At 39.9% G+C, this 25209-nt stretch overlaps 1 pseudogene; it reads right to left on the bottom strand.

The window, feature by feature from the left end:
• Window positions 1-8985: 8985 nt before the first annotated feature.
• On the bottom strand, window positions 8986-25068 carry LOC138166071 (nischarin-like; annotated as a pseudogene).
• Between the last annotated feature and the right edge of the window lie 141 nt (window positions 25069-25209).

Genomic DNA, 25209 nt, shown 5'->3' with positions numbered 1-25209 from the left:
TTTCCAAACTGTCCAGCCATTACATCCATACCCAGTCAACATCTGGGTTTCCACATCTGGGTTTTTCAAAGCCGGGGGACTCTCAACAACGGCTTCCCAGAATTCAGATCAAATCACAGAACACTTCTCAAAGTGAGTCCCAAAACAAAGCTACACATCAGGGCTTATATAGCCTTCTTCTGGCTCAGAGAATGTAACAACCTTATTGACCCACTGGCCAATCAAAAAGTATCTACTGAAAAACAAGCCTCCCACCCCAGTCTCCAGGTGCACTTTAGCCCAGGGGCAGGGAAGATCTTCCAAATTTGCATTCCCATTACATTTGGCCCCAAGATCTTTCATGCCCATAGCATAGACAATTTACTTTTGAATTAGCTGTGAACATTTCTTAGGTCACATTTTCAAAGTACAGAACTAAAGTTACCAAAGTGGCCACTGGCCCTTAAACAAACACAAAGTACATGATAGCATTATCACTTCAATTCAAAACAAGAGTTCAAACAAAGTTCTCTGGGGGAGGGGTATCCTTCCCCTCACACAGCTCCAGCCCCTGCCTCCAAGCACAGAGAGGGGGCTGGGCAACAAAACCAACAAGGTGGGGTCCCTGGGGATCCAAGGCACTTCATCCCACCCACCATAGTCACAAGTCCATTCTTCCCCAGGGTCCCAAACTGTGGGATGCAGCCAGGAAACACATTCAGTGCCCCTGCTTTGCTGCTCAGTTCTTATCTTTTCCTGTGGCTGAATTCCGAACTCCTGGGCTCCTTTTCCTCCCGCAGGCGGCAGCCGCTCCTGGCTTCTGCCCAGGTCCCGATGCAGGCAGCTCACCATTCCCGCTCTCAGCTCAGCAAAGTCTGCATGCAGGCCATTCTTCTCTCCTGCTCCACGGCTCCACAGAGTCACAGCTACCACAACTGGGAAACAAACAATTATCCCAGTCCCTATACTTTCCTTTTACTCTGCATATCCTGTTCGTGATGCCATTTTGTAGCAGCAAGCACCCCAAGCGCGTCCTCGGGGTTTGCTGCCCATACAGGTTCTTGGATCTGCTTTGTTAAAGGAAAGCAACTCAAAATGGGTTAACAAGCTTACTTTAATCAGTCAGGCATATATCGTTTACCTTGTTCAGGGGAAATAGGTCAGCACCCCGAACTTCAAAGCATACAGGCAGAATTATCAAGACAGAAACAGATCAAGTAGACAGCTTTCCAAACTGTCCAGCCATTACATCCATACCCAGTCAACATCTGGGCTTCCACATCTGGGTTTTTCAAAGCTGGGGGACTCTCAACAACGGCTTCCCAGAATTCAGATCAAATCACAGAGCACTTCTCAAAGTGAGTCCCAAAACAAAGCTACACATCAGGGCTTATATAGCCTTCTTCTGGCTCAGAGAATGTAACAACCTTATTGACCCACTGGCCAATCAAAAAGTATCTACTGAAAAACAAGCCTCCCTCCCCAGGCTTCTGGTGCACTTTAGCCTAGGGACAGGGAAGATCTTCCAAATTTGCATTCCCATTACATCATCTTGCCAGACAATTTGAGCTCTTTGCCACAGTAGAACTCTGCTTTCAGAGTGGAGAGAGCTGTGTCCGAAATCATTTGGTTTTTCACAAATGTTGTCAGAGGTCTAAGGAGGGTGCCCTCTCTACAGCCACCACAAGCTCTGGCACACTGGCATTTCTCATCTCAGGACCACCAACTAAGCCTGAGACCCAGATCCAAGCAGGTCAAAGCAAGAGTGATTACCCTCTGAATGGTTGCTTGGTCCCCCTATGATCTGCAGGCCAGGAACTCCAGAGGCAGCCATGCCTCTGCCACCTTTCTCCCCGGGGGCAAGGGCCAGATCACACTCTTCTGTCACCCAGTTCCAACAGAGTTCCTTACTGACCTTCTACTTTGCCTTTGGCATTTATGGGTCGAGAAGTCTAGAAACCACCACAGCTGCTGGTGATTCACCTGAAGTCTTCTCTGGCCAGTCTGTGCCACTGGTCAGGGCTGCCCTGGGTCTGGGACTCTGCTTGGCTCCCAGTCCATCGCGATAGACCCTTCCTGTTGGCCTGCCAGGCTGCCTTCAACGGGAGATTTGTTTCTCTCTGTCACTTTGTGGGTTCTGTAGCTCTAAAATTTGTTTAGAGTCATATTTCACAGGTATTGGAGGTGGTTGGAGCTGGAGCTCAGACAATTTCCTGCTTTTACTCTGACATCTTGGTTCCACTATCCCCTTTTCTGTCTTGACCCTTTGGTGAACCAATTCAACTCTACATTGTCTTCCTCTCTTGAATCCCTAGGCTCCTTATCAATATGCCCAGACAAACCTCTGCCTTGGATCACTGCTACCATTCTCTGTCTTTGCTCCTGCATGTGTGCTGTGAATAAAGTTGGAGAAAACTATGTAGCTGTTCTGACTGGATCCACTACAAACTCATGCTTTGTTCAGCTGTGTCTGGCTCTTCATGACCCCATTTTGGGGTTTTCTTGCCAGAGATACTGGAATGATTTGCCATTTCCTTCTCCAGCTCATTTTATAAATGAGGCAACTGAGGCAAACAGTGACTTGCCCAAGGTCACAAGCCAGGAAGTGTCTGAGGTTGGATTTGAACCTATGGAGTCTTCCTGACTCCAGGGTTGGCATTCTATCCACTGTACCTAACTGCCCCACAAATTTATGCTACATAACCCCAATTAGACCCTCACTGTGGCTGGTCAGTCCTACTATATCTCCTTTATCAACTCACTTGCCAACTCTCCCCATTGAGCTTTTCTAAACCTTTTCATCCCTCCTCAAATTTCCCATAGCTCTCCTTCCCACACTCTTTCAGCTGAGAACTTTGCCTCATGTTTTACAGAAAAAAATTGAGACATTTGCTCCCTTCTACCCCTTCTTCCTCTCCTATCACTCAGATTCCTTCTGTCACTATCTCCTCCTTCATGCTTGTCTCACATGATGAAGTGGCCTTACTCTTTACCAAGGCTAACCCTCTACTTGTTCAACTGACCCCATTCCACTCCATCTTCTCCAGCAGATTGTCCTCTCTGTTAGCCTACTCTTTCACTCATTCTTTCCCTGTCTACTGGATCATTTTCTCCTGCCTACAAACATGCTCATGTCTCCCCATCCTGAAAAAACCTTGGCTTGGTCCTTCCATCCCCACTGCAATCCTTTTTTCTTCTGCCCTTTGTAGCTAACCTTCTCTAAAAGGCCATCTACAATAACTGCTTCCACTTTATCTCCTCCCATTCTCTTATAAACCCCTTAATTTCCTATTTTTCCTTTGTATAAATTGTATACATTTCTTTACCATCTCCCCATAGATTGTGAACTCCTTGAGACTAGGGACTGTCTGCTTCTTTTTGTACTCCTAGCACTCAGCACAGTGCCTGGAACATAGTGCATGTGTGATAAATATTGATTGATTGACTTGAGAAATAGGCTGAAGCCCACGAGAACCTGAACCTTGAATAGTGATAGAAGTATATCCTCAGAGGGTTGTTTTTTTTTACAGTGGTGTCTGCTGGCTTTACATTTTGGCCTAACATTCTATGTTACTACTATTATAGTTACGATCCTAATGGGAAGTGAGTGGGCAAACAAATCACAAGATATCTTTTCTTCATTTAAACATTTTCCCACTCATGTTCTGAGACTAATTTAACCTTAATGATATTTCAGTTGAAACAGAGAATTCCATATTTATATTTTCAAGTTTGATGCAATTCAGAAAATATGTAAATCAAAAATTTGCAAATCAGATCATCATATAAATGCACAAGGAATGTTTAGCATGAAATAAACCCTCTAGTATATCCTGTAAGTGAAAAAAGCATTTTGTAAGATGAACAGTTATACCTAAATTAGTTTTGTAAATCTGAATTTTCAGGTTAGATTTGGGTCAAGTCAGGTACATATATCTGTATCGTTCATACTTCTTAAAAAAATAAAGTTCCTCCCTTTTATTCAGTCATTTCAGTAATGTGATTTCACCTTCAGGAGTGAAAATTTTGATTTACGGGATTGGAGTTAAAAGGCATTAGAAAAAAATAGAAGCTGCTGCTATTGTCTAGAAACTGTATTCTTTTGTACACTTTTTAAGTGCACTTTTTAAAAAATAAGATTTTTGTTTGTAGACAGCCAAAAAGAAAAATACAAGACACAATTGATTTCAAAGGTTTTCAGATATAATGTGGTATAATGTGTATATAATTATAATTTCAGATATAATCCCCCTGGGGCATTTCTTGGACCTGATGTGCTTCTACTTTCACTGATTTCTTCTCTTTCTCAGCTTCAGGGATTTTTAGCATTATAGAATCATAGATTTAGGACTGGGAGCAACCTTAGGGTTCCAAACCTCTCATTTTACAAATGAGGAAATGGAGGTCCATTTAAGAAATTCAGTGAGTTTCTCAAGGCCAAATGTCAGAGACAGTACTGGAACCCGGATTCCTCTTACCTACAAATCCAGTGCTTTGACTGTAAGTCTCCCATTGCTCTCTCTTTGCAGAAAATACTTGCTGAGGAATTTGGTGCCCTCTGGAGGAGATTTCTATTAGTGCAAGAAAGCAGAAGAAAAAACTACCATTCTTTCTGTGAAAGGGAACCAATAAACGAATATATTGCCTATTAGAAAAGTCAGAAATCTTTTGGAATCCCAAACCAACTAATGGAAAATAGGGAAAAATACTTAGTGAGGTTGGTCATATCTTCTAGAGGGAAACAACTAAAAATATCCTATGTCCTACATCTTCTCTAATTTTGGATTTTACAAGAATGCCCTAGGAATAGAAAATTGAGCATAATGATTAAGATCTACAGGAAAGAGGAGTTTTGACAATTATCATTTCAAATGCACAAACTACACATTAAATATCATCCTTTAATAATGCGCTGCGTATCCAAGAGACTGAAGGAGGGCTGTTGCTAGTCTTTTTAGTCTTTCTCTTCCAAGTAAAGTTTTATGAAATCCTTACTCAGCTGCCTTATTGTAATAGAAAAATGATCTTGAGTTCTTAAAGGCTATGATGGCAGTCCCTCTTGGCAGATCCTATAGTTCAGTATCCCTTATATACTGTAGATCAGTAGATGGGAAGTGGGCAGTCATCTTCCTTGCTCCCCACTGCCATTCAATAGATACAATAAAACATTAAGTACCGACTGCGCACTGGGCTTTGTGTTAAGTACAAGGGATACAAATAAGAAAGACAGTCCCACTGCCCTCTAGGAGTTTACAAAGACACGATGAAGATAATGGCCAAGTCAAAGCCAAGCAGAACAGCTGGTGGCAAGTGAAGTGATGGTTAAGATTTCTAGAAAGGAAGACTAAGGGGGGAGTTTTTTGCTTTGCCTTCCAGTCCTCCATTCAGAGAGAACAACTGAGGGTTCTGATGATGTGTGAGTAGCAAAGCTGAAGCAATCTCCAAGATGATGAGTTTCCTGGTGATGAGTTTAGCCTGAGCAGGGTATGATGAAGATGAAGTTCAAACCAAGCAGAAGAGTTGATGGTAGATAAAATGAAGAAATTAATGAAAAACTAATATTGTAACTAGTTAAAAGGCAAATATAGTTATAAAGTGGGTGGAAGCATAAGGTATTTATGTCAACCTCTCAAATTGGAGCAATATACGCAGAAGATTTGTGTTCCTGCTTAGAAGCATACAAAAAGGTGTGATGGAGAGTGACAAGTTTCTCAACTGAGAATGGCCAAAGAGGACATTTTATTCAAAGCACAGGGATCATCATATGGGTTACCATAAGTTCTTTACTGAGGAAAAAAGGACTCTGTCTACTCTGCCCTAGCTTAGCTGAGTGTACATATTCTTTTGCCTTTTTCTTTTTTTTTGGAGGGCAGTTGGGGTTAAGTGACTCGCCCAAGGTCACATGGCTAGTTTTTGTGTTAAGTGTCTGAGGCCAGATTTGAACTCAGGTCCTTCTGACTCCAGGGCAAGTGCTCTATTCACTGTGCCACCTAGCCGCCCCTGCCTTTTTTTTTTTTTTCTGATCCCATATTCATAAAGTGTTACTTTCTGATTGATTTGACTTCCTGACTTGGTTCACCTTCCTACCAGACAAGGAATTCCCCATAAGGGGGATGTGACCAATTCAGTTTCCTAGTCAGACATTTTCTAAATTTGCATTCTAGGTTTCCAATCAAATCTTTATTAAGTTGGATTAGGTGGCTATAGCTAGATCACCACTTGTTACTTTGGCAAATGAGTTCTCAGATCTATTGGGTTGGGATCATAGGGATTTCATGACTATAAAATAGAAGGCTTTCATGCCTGCATTTAATGATGCTAACAAAACTCTTTCCTTTGACTAATGAGGCAAGAGGCCATGACCGAGAAGAGAATTGATATCATTGGAACTGGGGTTTTGGATTGAGTACCCTTGGGTGCCACTGGGTGCCAAAGTGTTGCTTGAATGAAGACTTGAGCCTACCTGCTTTGAAAGGAATGATGACACTGGAAGTCTCTGGAAATTTCAGGTAAACTTATATTCTCGTGATTTTTAAAGACATACCCATGTTCCTCCTATGGGAGAGGGGAATAGTGGAATGAGAGGAGAGAGCTTTGACTCTGAAGTTGTCGCTCTTCAATCGTTTTAGTTGTTTCCAACTCTTTGTGACCCCATTTGGGGTTTTCTTGGCAAAGATACTAGAGTGGTTTGCCATTTCCTTCTCCAGGTCATTTTACAGAATAGAAACTGAGGCAAACAGGGGTAAGTGACATGTCCAGGGTCACACAGCTAGTAAGGGTCTGAAGAATTAAAAATCAGGAAGATGTCTTCCTGACCTTAGACCTTGCATTCTATCTTCTCTACCACCTAAACCTGAATCTTGTCTCTGATGCTCTCTACTTACATGACTTTGGGAAAGTCACAATCTCTGTGGGCCTCAGCTTCTGTATCTGTAAAATGAAAGGTTTGAACGGAATGGCTTCTGCGTTCCCATCTACCTCTAGTTGTGTCATTCTAGGATACGAGGCACTCAAAATTAGAAGAGTTGTACAATTACTTGTTTCCTGCTACTTGTGTTGCTGTTTAGCTCTTGAGATAGCACATGTCAGGCAATGACCTCACCATGGAATATGGATCTGGAGTCACACAAATGTAGTTTGATTCTTCAGTCTTTTGACTATAGGACTGCTGTTGATTTGATCACTCTCTCTGCAGTGAGACTGTAATGAGTCCCTGTAATGAGACTCCGAGGCTATTAACTAGATTATTTTGACCCCCTTATCTTTAACTGTTCAGTTAAAAGCATGTTCATTTTGCACAAGATATTTCACAAGAAGCTAGTTTAAATATCTCTCTGAAAAATGTTTAAATTCTGTTTAAAATGTCCTGTTCTATATCACAGAGAAAAACTCTATTGTCTTACATTTTGAAGTTTGAAGTTTTCAAAGTCAGTCTTCAAGAACCTGTTTTTTTTCCCTCCTAGGTTTTGTTCTTACAATTAGCTATGTAGGTAGCCAGAGTACACCTATAGCTGTGTCCTCAAAATATGAAGTAAAGATTTTGGTAGGTGTGTTTAACTATGAGGGAGATCAGTATATATTCCACTAAATTAGTTTAAAAATTAATTAAGATGCCATTCCGATGACTTCTGCCACTATCTCCTCCAATTATGGCACCCTAGGCTTGCCACTGATATATTTATACCCATTAGTATATTTTAGGAGTATTCGTATATTAGGGCCAACTAGGTGGCATGTTAGATAGAGCATTGAATTTGGAGTCAGGAAGAACTGAGTTCACATCTGGCCTCAGACACTTACTAGCTGTGTCACCCTGGGCCAGTCACTTAACCCCATTTGTCTCAGTTTCCTCATCTATAAAATGAGCTGGAGAAGGAAATGGAAAACTATTCCAGTATCTTTGCCAAGAAAACCCCAAATGGGATTGCAAAGAGTCAGACACGTTCAGTTCAGTCACTCTGAATAGTGCCTGGCCCATAGTAGGTATTCAACAGATTTTTAAAAAAAATTATTGATTAAATGTATGCATGGAGAAGGAAATTTCATTGAAAGTCCATGTGATTGCTTGTCCTTATTAAATAATAATAGCTAGCATTTATATATTGCTTTAAGTCTTGCAAAGTGTTTTTCAAATTTTATCTTATTTTAATGCAGTTCTTGGTGCTTAATAAATGTTTATCAATTGATTGATCATTTGATCTTAACAATAACCCTGGATGAAAGCCCTATTTTTAAGTGTCTTATTCACAGATAAGGAACTAGGTAAATTCTACTTTATTGGTATTGTAACAAGGAGGCAACAGGAGGAACATGTGGTGTTTGGAGGGTGCATGGCCCAGTTCTCACATGCAGCCGGTCATCACTGTTATTTGTCATTCATGATGGATACACATCAACTCTTATGGAAATGTTTCTGTTAGAAGTGAAAATATGCCACCCCTCCACCCAAGGGATGTCCACCCAAGGGATGACACACTTGGGGTGTCTTAATTTGAATTGTGCTGTGAGGTTCATGATTATCAGCAAAATAAAAACCATATTTTGATACTTCATAAAAATCCACACTTAACGTGTCTATAAGATCAAATAAACTTAAACACTTAGCAGCACACCCAATAAAATACAGTTCACATACCCAGCTGCACCTCTTGACAACATGAGCACTTCTCTCACCATTATTTACAGTGAAATAGTTTGGGTAGGCTGATATATACAGGAAGCAAATGTGGAAATAGACATAGTCGTAGACATCACTATGGCATAGTGTTCTTACTCCTTTCAATTCATCCAGGTTCCCCGGATGCAGAGCATGATAAACTGATTACGTATTCAGCATAAAGATGTCTAGAGCAGGTTAACAATCAAAGCCAAGCCTTTACCCAGTGGACACTTGAGAAGATGCAATTACGTGGAGCTCAGTGCTCCAGGGGGGCCAAAGGCTGATAAGCCTGGACTGGGCTGGTTTTTTCTAGTCCTTGTCCTTTTCTCTGCCTGCTGGCCAGTCTGTTACCCAAAGAGCTTGAGAGTCAGCTCCCATCCTCACGGTGTTTCATACTGTCTGGCAAGCTTTGAGATGAGCTTCCCCCTGGCTCTTTGCACTTGGGATGAAGATGTACTGCCATGCTTCCCCGCTCCCATCACGTTCCCTGGCTTTGGGGGCTCCCTGGGAAGCAACTTGAGTGTCTCCAAAATGATCCAGGGTCAAGTTCTGCTTTAGATCTTGGTTTTGTACGTCATAAAACACAAAGGTGAGGGCCTGAGGGTACAGCTGGTAGCCTAAGAGTTCCCAGTCCAGGTCCTAGATTCTCTGGAAACCACCAGGATGATCTTTTTATTTATTTGGTGGCTTCTTGGCAAGCTCAGGCAGTGCATAACTGACATAGTATTCATCAAAAAGGAATCAACTTCAACTGGTCAGAATGAGTGTCTTTTTGGAGGGAACTGCTGGCTGCAGGCTTCCCTTGGAATGCCAAAACATGGAAAAGGATATTCAGAGCTGGGTGATCTGCCAACTCATCCAACATGTCAGTCACAATGAAAGCCAAGACTTCAATCGCCTCTTCATTAGGGTGAACAAGCTTCACTCTGCTAGAATGGATCAACTCATAGTTGTCCATCTTCCTTGTTTTTTTCTTTCCAAGTTTAGAGTAAGAATCCCTGTTGACTGGTTCTAGGGAATGTGTGTGGGCCATCAAGGAGAGGACAGCCAGGAGGTGCCAAATTAAGGCATGAGGAGAGTAACTGTCTTGAGTCAGACAATTTCTAATATGATCTGCAGAAGAGCCAGCAATTTGAAAATGCTGATCCAAGAGTCCAACATGAACTGACCATAGGTCATTGAGTTTTAAAATAAAGCACAAAGACAGATAGAGAGGGCTATTGTCATAATCAGAGTTCCTTTGATTCCTGAAGTCTGGCAAAAGCTCGCAATGGTGATGAATAGAGTCATCTGGCAGGAATTGTGTAGCGTTGGCTGTTAGTAACACACAGACAGTGACTTTCACATCAAGGGTTTTGTAAAATAAAACTGATGACCACAGGAGATGTCTCACCTCTTCCCTTTCAACCTCAGCAACATTGTTATGGGAAAGCTCAATAATGGCACCTCCCCTTAAGCCAGTCACATACTGAAGAGGAGAGAAAACCTGCAGGTAAAAAGGAATTTGACTGTCTTCTGTCATTTTTTGCATCAGAAATTCACGAAGGTACAGGAAGGAGAGAGTCAAATGATGCTTGGAAAAGCTAACTGCTTGACAATAATTGCAGTCCAAGATGTCGTTTCTTGCCATTTCTAAATTTTTGGAAGCTTTGAAGATCATTGCAGTCTTCACATTTTGCAAGAAAGTTCTCAAGGGGTTATACCTTTTTAAAAAATGAGATTTTTCATGAGGTAGGACAAATATCACAGTGACAAATCTATACCCAACCAACAGCTTAAGCCTGTGGCCATCAGTGAAAGAACCTTTGTGTTAAGTGGAATCATGGGTTGTGTGCAACAGATCTGAGACAAGAGGAATCTAGCTCCGTTTGAAAATCTTTCTGGTGTTGCTGGAGCATCTCCCTTTGTTGGTAATGCAGTAAAATTAAATTTTATTGTCATGTTTAAGTTTGGGGTGTTAGAAATATCCAGCAGAGATGGACTGCGGACTGCCCGGTTTCAGATGACTCACAAAATGTAGGCTGTGTTGTGTGTTGATGCCATTTTGTTTCTCCCGCAGAATCCTGTTGGTACAAGGTTGGCCAAATGTCACTTTTATCACCATAAACAAGATATACAGGAAAACAACCCTTTATCTCACTATCATCCAGGAAACGTGGTAAAATCCCATAAGCTGGTAAATAAATTCCGGCAAGCTCGCCTTGCCACAGTGTAGCATAGGGTTAATCACCGTATATGTTTCTGAAAACATTCACAAGAATTCAACTCTTAGAGGTGTGAGACATCTGAAATAAGACACAAAAGTGTTTTCTGCTTCTCCCTGTTAGCACTAAGTGTGCTTCTGGTATGAGAAAGTCAAACTCTGTGAGGGTCCCATATGGAAAGCCCAACACTAGCTTCAAGGCAGAAAGGATGTGGTGACTGTTCCTTTGGATGCCTGGTGAGGAATCTCAAATACTGTCAGTTGGACCAGAAGTTGCTGGATTGCTTTGTAAAACCCAAGCAGAGATGCTCCTGAAGACTTTGAGTAGGTGTGGGTGCTATTTCAGAGCTGTCTGTCCCTTAGGAAGGGATGTTCAGATCTTAAGGTTATAACTACAGTAGTATTACCTTCCTCATTTGCCCTTTTGGCAACAAAAGTACCTAGGAAGAAAAAAATAGTCTCCTGACAGCTGACCTTGGGAACCTCAAGGTGTAAAATAGCACAGCCTCTCTACTTTGTACAGAACAGAACATTTTAATCAAAAGTGAAATAAGATTTTGAATGGCTATTTAAACTGTCCTATCACAAAGAAGGCGGTACTTTAGCTAAGACTTGAAGGAAGCCAGGCAAGGCCCAGAACAGAACCTGTGGGACACCCGCTGTTAGCTGATGAAAATTCAGCAAAGGAGTCTGAGGAGTGGTCAGACAGGTAGGAAGAGAACCAAGAATGTGTGATGTCATAGAAACCTAGGGAGAAGAGAATATTCAGGGAAAGAGGGTAATAAGACATACATTTTAGTTCTTCAGACTTTTGGCTCTTTCATATTGGATAAATGTCGATCTGTTCAATATCCCTATTAGAGAGACTTCAGGATATTATTTGGAGTTAAAAAATTTCCTTTCTGCAAGTGTACAGTCAGTCCATTAACCTGATCCTCCTAGGGCCTGATTTGCCCATGGTAATTAATTGGTCCAGTGGAAAGAATGCTGGGCCTGGAGTCAGGAAGTTTAAATCCAGCCTCAGACACTTACTAGCTTTGTGACCCTGGGTCAGTCACTTAACCCTGTTTACCTTAGTTTCCTCATCTGTAAAATGAACTGGAGAAGGAAATGGCAAACTGAAACTGCTCCATTATCTCTGCCAAGAAAACCACAAAAGGGGGTCATGAAGAGTCAGACATGACTGAAAATGAACAATAGCAAATTAATCTGTATTATTATCGCTTAATAGCAAAAACCTCTCCATCCACTAAGAGCTGTTCACCTTTGTGGAAGAGCTCAGCTAGGGCAGCAGTGATGACGTTTATTTCATGTAAGTGAAAATCTAAAAAGCTTGACAATGCTTTAGGTGCAGCAACAGCAAACTTTGTAAGAAGCATTTACAGGCAGATTTCAAAATCAGAGTTTTGGAATTTTTTCCAGTTATTATTATTATTATTTTTTGAGGAAGTAAGCTCTAATCCATCTTCTTTTCAGCAATGAGTTTTTCATTCAGTTCATGGAAGTCACCGTAATGGTGTTTGACTATCCATTGATAGCTACCAACAATAACTTGGATGATATATAGACATAGCTCTCCATTATCTTGGAGCCCCAGATCCAAACCTCCATGACTGGCTTGGCCTCTTCCTCCTCCTTGGCCCAAAGTTCCTGGTGCCCACCACCATGGCTCATGGAGGAGACATTGACTCTGCTCTCCTCTGCCAGTTCCAGTTCTAGAACCCATGGTTATTGCCACTACGCTTGTTTACATTCCCCACTATACATGTTTTAAGGACTAGTGAGTCATTTTTTTTTAAGCAATCGGGGTTAAATAACTTGCTCAAGGTTACACAGCCAGTTATTTCTGGGTGTGGTGCTAAGTATCTGAGCCCGGATTTGATCTCCGGGTCATCCTGACACTGGGGCCGGTGCTCTTACTCACTGAGCCACCTGGCCGCCCCTAAGCAATTGGGGTTAAGTAACTTGCTCAAGGTTACACGGCCGGGTGTTTCTGGGTGGATGCTAAGTATCTGAGCCCGGATTTGATCCCCCAGGTCATCCTGACACTGGGGCCGGTGCTCTTACTTGCTGTGCTACCTGGCCACCCCCAATTCTCTTCTTATTATAGACTTTGATCAGTTTCCCACAAATTCTGGAAATCAAATTTTTATAAGACATATTTGTCATAAATATTTTCCCCTATTTAATAGCTTTTCGTTTTAATTAATATTATTGACTCATGTTCTGCAAAATTCTTATTTAATCAAATTCATTAAACATGTTCTAATAGTTTTTTTTCTGCTTTCTCAATGATGAGGAATTTCTCCTTTAAACTTCAAACTACATCATGAAGTAGCAATTATCAAAAAACTGGAACTGGTAAAAAATGAGAAATTCAGATTAGAGAAAAGAAAGATGAAGAATCGGCAACCCATTGTTTGATAAATTCACAAACAGCTATTTTGGGGAGGACTCCCTATTTGACAAGAACTTCAGGGACAACTGAAAAGTATTTGACTTAAAAAATAGACGTAGACTAACATATATTCTAAGTTCCAAACTGATGCATGAGACAAATATAAAAAGTTGAAGAGTAAAAAAATTTGAGAGAATGGAAAGGCACTTTTATACATCAATAGCCTGGAGAATAGTTTTTTGCATTAAATTTTATTTATATTGTGAACTTAACAATGATGAACAAAAACCAAATATTTCTATATACAAAGAACAAAAAAAGGACTTGTAAAGGAAGCCATAAATTTCTGTTAGGTATAAATACCTTTTGCAAAATGTAGATTAAATTTATAGCTTTAGAGTATTTTAAAGTTATTTTATTACTATTTGATTTTTTCCCAGTTAGATGTAAAAGCAATGTTTAATATTCATTTAAAAAATTTTATGTTTCAAATTTTATTCCTCTCCCTACTTTCTGACATGGTAAGCAATTTGGTATAGGTTATATATGTTCAGTCATGCAAAACATATTACCATATTAGTCATGTTGTGAAAGACACAGACAAAAACCCCCCACAAAAATAAAGTGAAAAATGCTTTGACCTGTGTTTGGACTAGGAAAATAATTCTTAACTAAAAATAGGGAGAGTTGTTCATAAAAGATAAAGCAGGCAATTGCAATGACATAAAACTAAAAAGCTTTTACATGAAAAAAATCAATAAAGCTTAGATCAAAAGAGAAAATGCAAATTGGAAAAACATTTTTGGCATCTATTGATGACAATGCAATATGGAATTATCAAAATATATGAGCCAAACGTTCCCCAATGAATGACTAAATAATGTGGACCAATGATTTTTTCTTTTTTTTTTAAAATAAATTTATTTATTTACTTTTAGTTTACAACATTCAATTCCACAGTCCCTTGAGTTCCAAATTTTCTCCCCCTCTTTCTCCTCCCCACTCCACTCCATGGTGGTATGCAATCTGATATAAATCCTACAAATACCTTTGCATTAAACATTAGTTGTAGAGAAGAGTTATAACCAATGGAGTGAACAACGAGAAAGAAGGAACAAAATAAAACACAAAAGAGAGAGAGCAAGGAGTTTGCTTCAATCTGCATTCAAACTCTGTAGCTCTTTCTCTGGATGTGGATAGCCCTTTCCATCATCAGTCTTGGAGTTATCTTATAACCTTACATTGCTGAGAGGAGCCCAGTCTATTAAAGTTGTCACAGATCCGATGTGTCTAATTGTGTACAAAGTTCTCCTGGCTCTGCTCTCCTCACTCAGCATCAGTTTATAAAAGTCTCTCCAGGTTATTATGAAGTCCGTCTGCTCCTCATTTCTCATAGCACAATAGTAGGAACAACAATTTTCAAAAGAAGAATTGCAAACTATCCACAACCATATGAAAATATATTCCAAATCACTAGTAATAAAGAGCAAATGAAAATTAAATTAATTCTGACATTTTAACTCACAGCCATCAAATTGGCAGAAATGACAAAAGACAGAAATGGTGTTGGAAAGGTTGTGGGAAGACATCACATTAATATGCTGTGGGTGGATTTGGGACTTGATTCTACCATTCTGTGAAGCATTTTGGAATTATCCTAAAAAAGCATGACTCAGAGGTTTTATTCTTCAAGGATATACTTGAATATGGTCAAAGAAAGCAAGATGTGTCCCATATTTGTAAGAATAATCACAGCAGCACTATTTATGGTAGCAGAAGAATGGAGACAAGGTAGGTTATCGTTTATCAGTCCTTACTTTGGAGATGGATAGCGTTTTTTATCATAGGTCCTTTGGAATTGTCTTGGATCATTGTATTGCTGAGAATAGCTGTGAGTCACAGTTGATTATCATACAATATTGCTGTTATTATGTATAATGTTCTCTTCATTCTGCATGTTTTACTTTGCTTTCATTTGTGTAAGTCTTTCCAGGTTTTTCTGAGAACATCCTACTTACCATTTCTTATAGTACAATAGTATTCCATCACAATTATATACTACAACTTTAGTCATTCCTCAACTGATGAGCATCTTCTCTATTTCTATTTTTTTTTCACTAGTATAAGAGCTGCTTAAAATATTTTTGTACATAAAGGTCCTTTTCCTTTGTGTTTTTTATCTCTTTGGGATACAGACTAATAGTGGCATTGCTGGGTTAGAAGATATACATGGTTTTATAGGTCTTTGGGCACAGTTTCAAATTGCTCTCTATAATGGTTGAAACAATTCACAACTCTACTAACTATGCATCAGTGTTTTCTTCTGAGTTTAAGTTTTGATCTTCTCTGTCGCCATAGTAACTCTCTAAGGTCAAGTTCTTTTTTGCTGTTGTTGGCTCATTTTTTCTAACCTGTTTCTTCACTTTTAACTCAATGTTAAGGTGGGGCTATGCTCCTGGGGTGGAGGGGTCACTGTCCCAAACTTCTAGCCTTTCTTGCTGCCACTCTTAGAGCTAGTTCTGGGGGTTTGTAAGTTTTTTCATTCTTCCAAGGTGGTATGATCTAGAGAGAGGCATGTTTGCTACTCTCCTGGCCTGTGCTCTAGTCTGTGACTGACCATAAGTACTCTATTCCACCCTATAACTGTGACCAGGGACCCCACTCCAGTGCCATCTTAAGCTCTGGTGTGTTAGTGACCCTCCTTACCCTGGGATTATGACCCACGAATGTGACTTGGATCCACATATGGGCAATGCAACAGAGTCCTACACCCAGTGTCAGCAAAGGGCCCCCTGTAATGTCCTTCTGACCAGATGTCTGACTCTCTTGCCATCTGTGACTGTAAAGTTCCCAGAAGTTGCAGCTGCTGCCCCTGATTCAGTAGCTGCTTCTGGTTTGCTGGGGTGTGTGGCCTGTCCTGGAGCAGCCTGTACTGAACTATGCTCTACTCTTGTCCATTATGACAGACCTTTTCTATTGACCTGCTGAGTTGTTTTGCACTGGAAAGTTGTTTCACTCCATTCTTTTGTGGATCCTGCCACTCCAGAATTCATTTTGAGGTGTTATTTAAAGTTGTTTGGAGGGGAATTTGGGAGAGCTCAGTTAAGTCTCTGCCTTTTCTTCACCATTTTGTCTCTATTCTCCACCCCATACAACTTTTCAAAGTGTTTACTCTTCTGTTAGCTGATTAGTTTTTAGATTGTCCTTTTGCTGTCTTTAGTAAGACCCTGTAGTGTCTTAGATCTCTGTGAAGAGAGTTTCCTCGTTCAGCTAGTATCTCAAGAAGTCATTTGGGATAGGTTAGGATCTACAAAGGCTCTTAGAGCTAAACTAGCCTAAAGCCAAGTGTTCTATATCGAAAGACCCTTTGATTCCAAGGTAAAATCAGGTCAGTTAGGTGCCCCTCCCCCCTTCCCCCAATATGTGACTGGGGAAAAAGCAAAGTTAAACTAAACAGCTATTATTAGCAATTTAAGAAGATTTAAATAACTTCATTGTACTTAGGTATTTGTATTTCTTCAGTCATCTTTAACAGTATTAAAATTACTTGCATAATATTTATTCTCAACTATTCCAATATCATGATCAGTATTGTTTTAGAAGTATATTTTAATGGAAAAGTGTGCTGACTGATCTTAGTTAACTATGCCTAAAGGAAGCCTAGATGTTCAGATCTTGAGGTTATAACCACTGTAGTACTGTCTTCCTCATTTGCCCTTTTGGCAGTAAAAGTACCTAAAGAAAAAAAAGAACAGTCTTCTGACAGCTGACCTTGAGGACCCCAAGTTGTAAAATAACACAACCTTTCTACTTTGTACAGAACAGAACATTTTAATCAAAATTTAAATAGGATTTTGAATGGATATTTAAACTTTTTTATTGCCAAGAATCATATAGATTAATTACCATGGGCAAATCAGGCCCTGGGGAGATGATGTTAATGGATTGACTTTTGAATTGAGAGAGGTTGCGACCTGCCATATCCCACAGTTAGTAGGAATCTGGGTTAATACTGAAACTCAAATATCACTGCCTCCAGATTCAGTGCTCTATCTGCTATACCATTAGAGGGAAACATGATAAAATTATAATATATAGTGTACAAAAGAAACAGGTCTCAATTTAAATGTTTAAGCAAACTATTGATGAAAAATGGGAAATGGCTAGAACAGATATGTATAAACTATCATGCTTTCCTAAGGAAGGGTAATGAATATAAATCAATTGCCACAATAAAGATAATGTGATTCAACTCTGCAAATAACTTATCTCCTTTTGAAGAAGAGATGTCAAATGTAACACTATTTTAGAATGTAATCTCATTTGTATAATTTTACAGGAAAGATGGTGGAGAATTATGCCTTATATTGCCTTGTAAAATTGAAAAAAATGGTGAAGGGAAAAGTGCATTTTTCAGAAAGCTGGGCAAAAGATCCAATTAAGGCAAGTCATCCGGAGAACATTGAAGTAGGAAACTGAAAGGAGGACAGGAAATAGATGAAAAAGGAAACAAACAATTTTCTCCAATTAGTACTAGTGGGTCCATAACATTTGAACTTTAAAATCATAGTTCTTGATGTGCTACATGAGAAAATAGAAAATTTAAAAAATAAAAATGACAAAAAATGAGACTAGACCAAGAGGAAATTTGTGCCAGAGGAGACAAAATATTGAGAGTATTGATGGATTGTTTCTCAAGATATTTGAAAAAAAGGGTGTTTATTGTATGCTTGGAAAACAAATCATATACCTTATTTATGTCTAAGGCATCAAGTTTTGACTATATCAATACTTTAAAATACGCAGTCTATATTCTTTCTTTCTCTCTCTTTTTCTCTCTCTGTCTTCCTCCCTCCCTCCCTTCCTTCCTTCCTTCCTTCCTTCCTTCCTTCCTTCCTTCCTTCCTTCCTTCCTTCCTTCCTTCCTTCCTTCCTTCCTTCCTGCCTTCCTTCCTTCCTTCCTGCCTTCCTTCCTTCCTTCCTGCCTTCCTTCCTTCCTTCCTTCTTTCTTTCCTTCCTTACTAATTTTTTATGAGAATAATATAAGTATTGGGAACCTCCCTGATAAAAGCATGAAAAGGAGCCAGGTTTTGTAAATTATATTCTATAGCAGGTTACTCCTTTTGAATAATATAACTTACTGAGAGAAACTAAAACTTCACTGTGCTTATCATTTATTAACTATTATAAATTATTTTGGTATGGCAAAATTCTACCTTTGACCATCTTCTTCAAGTCTCCAATGTGAATAGTAAAGTTATTCAAGAATCCTGAAAAATGTAAAAATTGAGATAGCCATTCTAGAGGGTCCTCTGATAATTGGTATTGAGTGAGAAATAAAATAAGAAGTTGCATGTTCACCAAATATATTTTTCACAAGGATCATATTTAGATAGAACTTTGAAGGCTTTCTAGTTCAATCTTCTCATCTCATAGTGTGAAGAGAAGTTGAATTACTTGCCCAGTGTCAGACAAACAGTATATAGTAGAGCCAGGAGTCAAATCAAGGTTGCCTGTTTCCAAATCTATCACTGCTTTTACTGGTCTGCTCAGCTAGATGAGGTCCTCCAGATGCTGTAGTGAATACATTGACCTGTTAACATTCTGAGCCTCCAAATGAGAGTCATAACATTCAACAGAATTTGGTTTAACAGTTTACCTAAAAACAAAATAAAACCCTACAGTAAAATGGAAAGAATGCTATTATCTTAACTGTGACAGGCAATTTAATGGTAACCCAAAGAGCTTCTCTGACAGCACGTGCATCTTGGACAGATCCTATAAATAGACTGTATGTGTAGCAGAGATTTGAACAAGGAGAGGAATATGTGATGGATTGCCTTTGGCAATTTGTATAATATTTTAATGACTTCAAGTGTATCCCTAAAAAAAAAAACCATCTTTTTTTTTTTTTTAAGCAATTGGGGTTAAGTAACTTGCTCAAGGTTACACGGCCAGTTATTTCTGGGTGTGGTGCTGAGTATCTGAGCCCAGATTTGATCCCCAGTTTATCCTGACACTGGAGCCGGTGCTCTTACTCACTGAGCCACCTGGCGGCCCCTAAGCAGTTGAGGTTAAGTAACTTGCTCAAGGTTACATGGCCAGGTGTTTCTGGGTGGGTGCTAAGTGTCTGAGCCTGGGATTCGATCTCCAGGTCATCCCGACACTGGAGCCGGTGCTCTTACTCGCTGTGCTACCTGGCCACACCCAAAAACCATCTTTTTAATAGTAGTGATCTTTCAACTACTATATGACTGCAAGCAAGAAAATATTACTCTCTGGAGGAAAGTTATGGCATACTCAGAGATCATTAGAAAAGAAAACTACTCAGATCTTTACTAGCAATGTGACCATGAGCAAATTACTTAAATCTCTCTGTACTTCAGCTTCTTCGTCTGTAAAATAAGGGGGTTGGATTCAATGCACTCCAAGGGCTCTTGGCAGGAGCACAAGTTGAACATAGAAGCACAAAGGATGTCATCAAAGATGTGTGATTAGAGAAAAAAATGAGATGACCCTCTTCCTGTTGGTCAAGTAAAGGATCACTGGTAGATAGTACATATGCTCCAATGGTATCCATGCAAAGTAGACAAAGTAGAGTCAGGCACCAAAAGCTTTTGGTGGACCCCTAATGGCGGCTTTATGGGAAGACATGGACAAGATTTCGCAACATGAGTAGGTATGGGTAGATTGTGATTTGTGCCATTGGAAGAATGTGTTCCTTGATTTCACAGATCCATTGGAGTGTTAAAGTATCATGGTAGAGACTATGCCATCTAAGAATTGTTTTTTCTCTAATGCCTAGCATAGCATCATCCATTTCAATCAACATTTTGACATATAATTTGGTAGAGTAGTTTCTGGTAACTTCCTTTATTTCCTTTTTATTTATTGTGATTTCACACTTTTTATGTTTTATATAGGTAATTTGTTTTTCTCTTCTCTTTAAAAAAAAAAAGAACAAACAACCCTCAAATTAGCTACTGGTTTATCTGCTTAATGGTCTTTTAAGTAGTTCTCAGTTGGGGGAGGAAAGGAAATAAGCATTTATTATTAATCACCTACTATGTGTCAGCACTGAGCTAAATGCTTTACAAATATGATCTCATTTGGTGCTGAGAACCACTGTGTGAGGTACCTGCTGTTATTATCCCTATTTTACAGTGGCAGAAACTGAGGCAGACAGGTTAAGTCACTTGCTCAGGGTCACAAGGTTAATGTTTGAGGCTGAAAGGAGGTCTTGCTGCATCTGGGCCCAATGTTCTATCTATGGTGTCACTTAGCTACCTTTTAATGTTACTTAAATGAATAGTCTTGGTTTTCAATTTATTCTCATCTTTGATCTTTAGAATTTCTACTTTGGTATAATTTCAGAGTTATGATTGTTGATTTAAAAAAACCAGAATGCTTATTTCTCATGAACTCCCATCTGCTAAAGGGCAGACTTATTTCTGAATGGATTTTGAGGGGGAGACTCTTCAAGGCCTACATTGAGGTGACTACCGGACACTGTCAGTGGTGGTCCAGCCCACCAGTATGTCCAGTAGCCATCCATTCCTTTACCTCCTTGCAGTTTTCTACCCCATACAACACAAAATATGGAGCCTAGTTTACGTAGCAAGGACTACTGAATGAGGCCTAGACAATGCGCAATGTAGCTCTGATAATATAGCTCTTTGTTGATTTTTTTTCTGTGAAGATTTCTTCAAAATAACTTATTTTTCTTCCTTTATTGTTCTTTTTTTTACTTAATCTAGTGTATTTCTTACTTTTGGAGGTGGTGAGGGGGAAGAAGGCTTAAATCCAACTTAACCATCTTGAGAGAAGTGTCAGACACTTACAATTAAAGACATATTCAGGAGTAAATTATTTAAATCTTAATCTCTAGGCTTTAAGCTCACCTTTCTAGTTAGGAAACTTGGCTCAGAAAACATTACCTCTCATATTTTTTTCTTTAATTATTTTTTTTTTTGTATTTTAGTGAGATCTTTTTTCAACTTTTCCATTACCTATTAATTGATAACTTTTTTTCAGATGAATCTGTCAAACTGTCTAGGAAGATTTCATAGGATTATGGCTGCATAAATTTGTAGACAGGAGAATTAACTTCTCATTTATAGAGAACATTGATTGATTTCAGTAAAACATTAATATAGTAAAAGGCTTTTTCTAATTCAGTGATCAAATAGACAGTTATCTATGGATCATAGAAATACTGTGTCAAATTGTCAAAACACTTGAAACAATTCCACGGAGACACCAAATATACTAAATTGGAAAAGCATTCAATACTGAAGCTTAAAATATGTCATTCTTAAAAAGAATTTACCCTAAAGGTAACTCTCCACAGATGGAACCCCCTCCCTCTTGTGGTTTGTTTAGGAATGTTGCCTTGACTTTAATCTCTGCCCCAAGGTCATTTTCACCACTAACCCTTCCCTAAGCAAGCACAGTGTTTGCTCCCAGCATGCCATGACTGTCCCTCTTTTCCCATTTTGTATATGCTATGTGGTTGCCCTCACGTATATCTTCCTGCCTGCAAGATGAATAAACGGGAGCCTCTTGATAATGACCCTGATAGAGGTAGACTTGGGAAATAGGAGAAATAGCCCTCAAGAAATCATCGAGGGGAAGGTAAGGTGGTACAGTGAATAGAGCACCGACCCTGGAGTCAGGAGGACTTGAGTTCAAATTTGGTTTCAGACACTTGACACACTAGCTGTGTGAGCTTGGGCAAGTCACTTAACTGCAATTGCCTTGCCTTCCCCCCTCAAAAAAAAAAAGAAATAGTCATTGACTGTTTTTGATGCGCTCCATTTAGTACTTCTCTACTGAGCTACAAGATAAAATGTAACCAGTGCTAAAATAGCAGCCAAGGATACAGTGTCAAAAGGAGGGAACCAGGCAAGGGTCTGCTATTGCCACCTCAAACAGGCCTGTGAGATCCGATTGTTAAATTTTTTTTTTTTTAAGCAATCGGGGTTAAGTAACTTGCTCAAGGTTACATGGCCAGTTATTTCTGGGTGTGGTGCTGAGTATCTGAGCCCGGATTTGATCCAGGTCATCCCGACACTGGAGCCGGTGCTCTTACTTGCTGAGCCACCTGGCCACCCCTAAGCAATTGGGGGTTAAGTAACTTGCTCAAGGTTACATGGTCAGGTGCTTCTGGGTGGGTGCTGAGTGTCTGAGCCCGGGATTCTATCTCCAGGTCAATCCTGACACTGGAGCCGGTGCTCTTACTCGCTGTGCTACCTGGCGATTGTTAAATTTTCAACAAGAACATTTACACCTTGGAAATCAACAAATACTGAAAATGTGGTCTTGATTTATTGATTGTCTAGACCTAAGAAAGACACCAAGGGGATGCATTTGGGGGTGAGAATAAGGGAGTAGATGGTTGGAGATGGGGAACCTTATTTGTACTGTAGCAGCTGGGAATTCAGAATCATTGGAATAAGGAACTCTCCTTATATGAAGCAATGGGAGAAAGTAACCATTGAGGAATGAGTCTAGGCATGGTATTTGTTGTCGGAGAGTGGCTCCTTTGAGGTACAACTACTAGACGGATGATGTCCTGTGAGTCCTTGGGAAGCCCACCCCACAGAAGGAAGAAGTCAGTCAGGTGGCAAGAGATAGCCATACAAGGTAGGTCTGATTATGGAGTGGCCTCTGAGGCACTGTAGACATGCCTGGAACATTGCATACATCCCCCATTTATCCCACTCCAGATCTACCCATTCCTTCCCCTGTGCTCCTCAGAGTGCTTGATCCATAATGAGCAAATTGCCTTTCATAATGAAAGCTTTTGCTTTCTTCTTCTCTCTATTTTCTGGTACTGGCTGAGACCTGACTGACTCCAGGGGTATACTGCTAGATGTTTAACAATTGGTTCTCTTTTCCCCCAACATACAAGACACACTTCAAAGTTTTATGAGCATTATTAATATTTTCTCTATTATTTTCTTAGGATCAAGCCCAGATAGATTTGTAGCATTTGGTAATTGCTTCCATCAGGGAAATTGAAGGCCCTCACAATAAAGAGGCTTAGAAGAAGTGGACCTAGATAGCTCTGATACAGGACTTCCTGGGCAGTCTCTGGAGTGTAGAGGCAAGGAGTTGGGTGGCTTAAATTTGCAGGCAGTGCAAGGCCTGCTGGGAAAGGAGTTAAAGAAATGGGTGGCATGGATTAGGAGTGACATAGAGTTCATAGTAGCTATTTAATAAATGATAGCTGGCATCTTTGTTTTGTGTCCCCACGCTCTCTATTAGCAGTATGACCAAGGCAATACATTCCTAGCAAAGGAACTGAAATTTGAAAACTCTTGGATCTTAATCTCCACATCAACCCGTGAATCAACATGAAGCCTCAGGCAAGCTAACTCACAAAATCTGTTCCATTGTCTCTAAGATGAATGGATATTAGTACTGCCTGACATCTGAGAAAAATTGTATGGTGTGATTAGTTGATATTCCTAGATTTCTATATAAATACAAGCTTTATTCCTTTGACATAGACTGCTTGGCAGATCCAGAGAAACTGAAAGCCAGAAACCCTACAAAAGCTTTTATATGAGGTTGGCTCCCATGCCCAGTATTAGCGTTATGCGTTCGGGGTATTATTTAATCAGCAATGGTCTCTGGTGCATAGTCACTGACAATTACTGCACTATTTTTTCCATATGTATGAGTTGGAATTGCTTAACTTTGAGGGGATTCTCCTGGCAATAGTTAGGGCCCTCTGTGGAAAATCATAGGGCTAACAAAGGACCCTGGATGGTAAGGTTCTGTCTTGAGCCTTCTTCTCTTGTCTCTCTAGACTATCTTGTTTGGAGATCTTATCAGATCATAAGGGTTAAATTATCTTCTTTACATGCTGTTGAAGACTCCTAGACCTATGTATCTAGCCCAAGTGACTTTGCTGAGCTACAGTGCCACATCACTGTCTATTGCACATATCCAATTGGATGCCTCATAAGCACTTAAACTCAACACATCTAAAAGAGAACTCATTATCTCTGCCCCACCCAAACCTCTTATCCTCAACTTTCCTATTGTTATAGAGGGCATCACCAACTTCATAGTCACCCAGGCTTGCAGCCTTGGTATCAGCCTCAAGCCCTCACCTGTACTCACTCCGTATCTCCAATCTGATATCAAATCTTGCCATTCTTACCTGCACAACGTGTCTCTTACATCTAGATTATTGCAATAACATTCTAATTAATTCCCTTGCTTTAAGTGTCTCCCTGCTTCAATCCACCCTCTGCTTACCTGCCAAAATGATTTTCTTAAAGTTCATTTTTGACTATGTCACTCCGCTACTCAATAAACACCAGTGGTTCCCTATTTTCTCTGGGATGAAATAGAAGGTTCTATGTTTAACATATAAAGTCCTTCACAATCTGGTCCATTCCTGCTTTAATGGTTTCCTTATACTTCACTCTCTTCTACACAGGCTGCAATCCAACCACAATGGCTTGACTTACTGTTCCTCATGCAAATACTCCATCTTCTAACACTGTGCATTTGCACTGGCTGGCCCCCATGGCTGACCTATTCTCCCTCCTTGCCTCTGAATCCTCATTTCTCTGGTTTCTTTCAAGACTCAGCTAAAATTCCACCATCTGCAAGAGTCTTTCCTAATATTTCTGTCTCTTCTCTCCCTTCTTTCTCCTATTTTCTCTGTCTTCCTTCCTCTCCCCTCCCTTTTTACTTCTCCTCTTTCCCTCCCTCCTTCCTCCTCTTCCCCCTCCTCCTCGTTCTCGTCTTTGTTCTTCTCCTTGTCCTTTTCCTCCTCCTCCTTCTTCTCTCTCTTTTCCTTCTTCCCCATGCTTGCTAGCTTCTTCTCTCTGAGATTACATTTCTTTTACACTGTATTTATCTTTTAAACATGTTTATATTTTATTTGTATGTTGTTTCCCCCATTAGAATTTGAGTTCTTTGATGATCTATTTACATGTACACACACACA

The sequence above is a fragment of the Petaurus breviceps genome, unplaced genomic scaffold (genome assembly GCF_028583685.1).
Source record: "Petaurus breviceps papuanus isolate PSGF00001 unplaced genomic scaffold, PetGlider_PUasm1.0 220, whole genome shotgun sequence".
Classification (NCBI taxonomy): Eukaryota; Metazoa; Chordata; class Mammalia; order Diprotodontia; family Petauridae; genus Petaurus; species Petaurus breviceps.
Note: the sequence above shows the minus strand (reverse complement) of the source record. Positions and strands in the feature narration are given on the sequence as shown.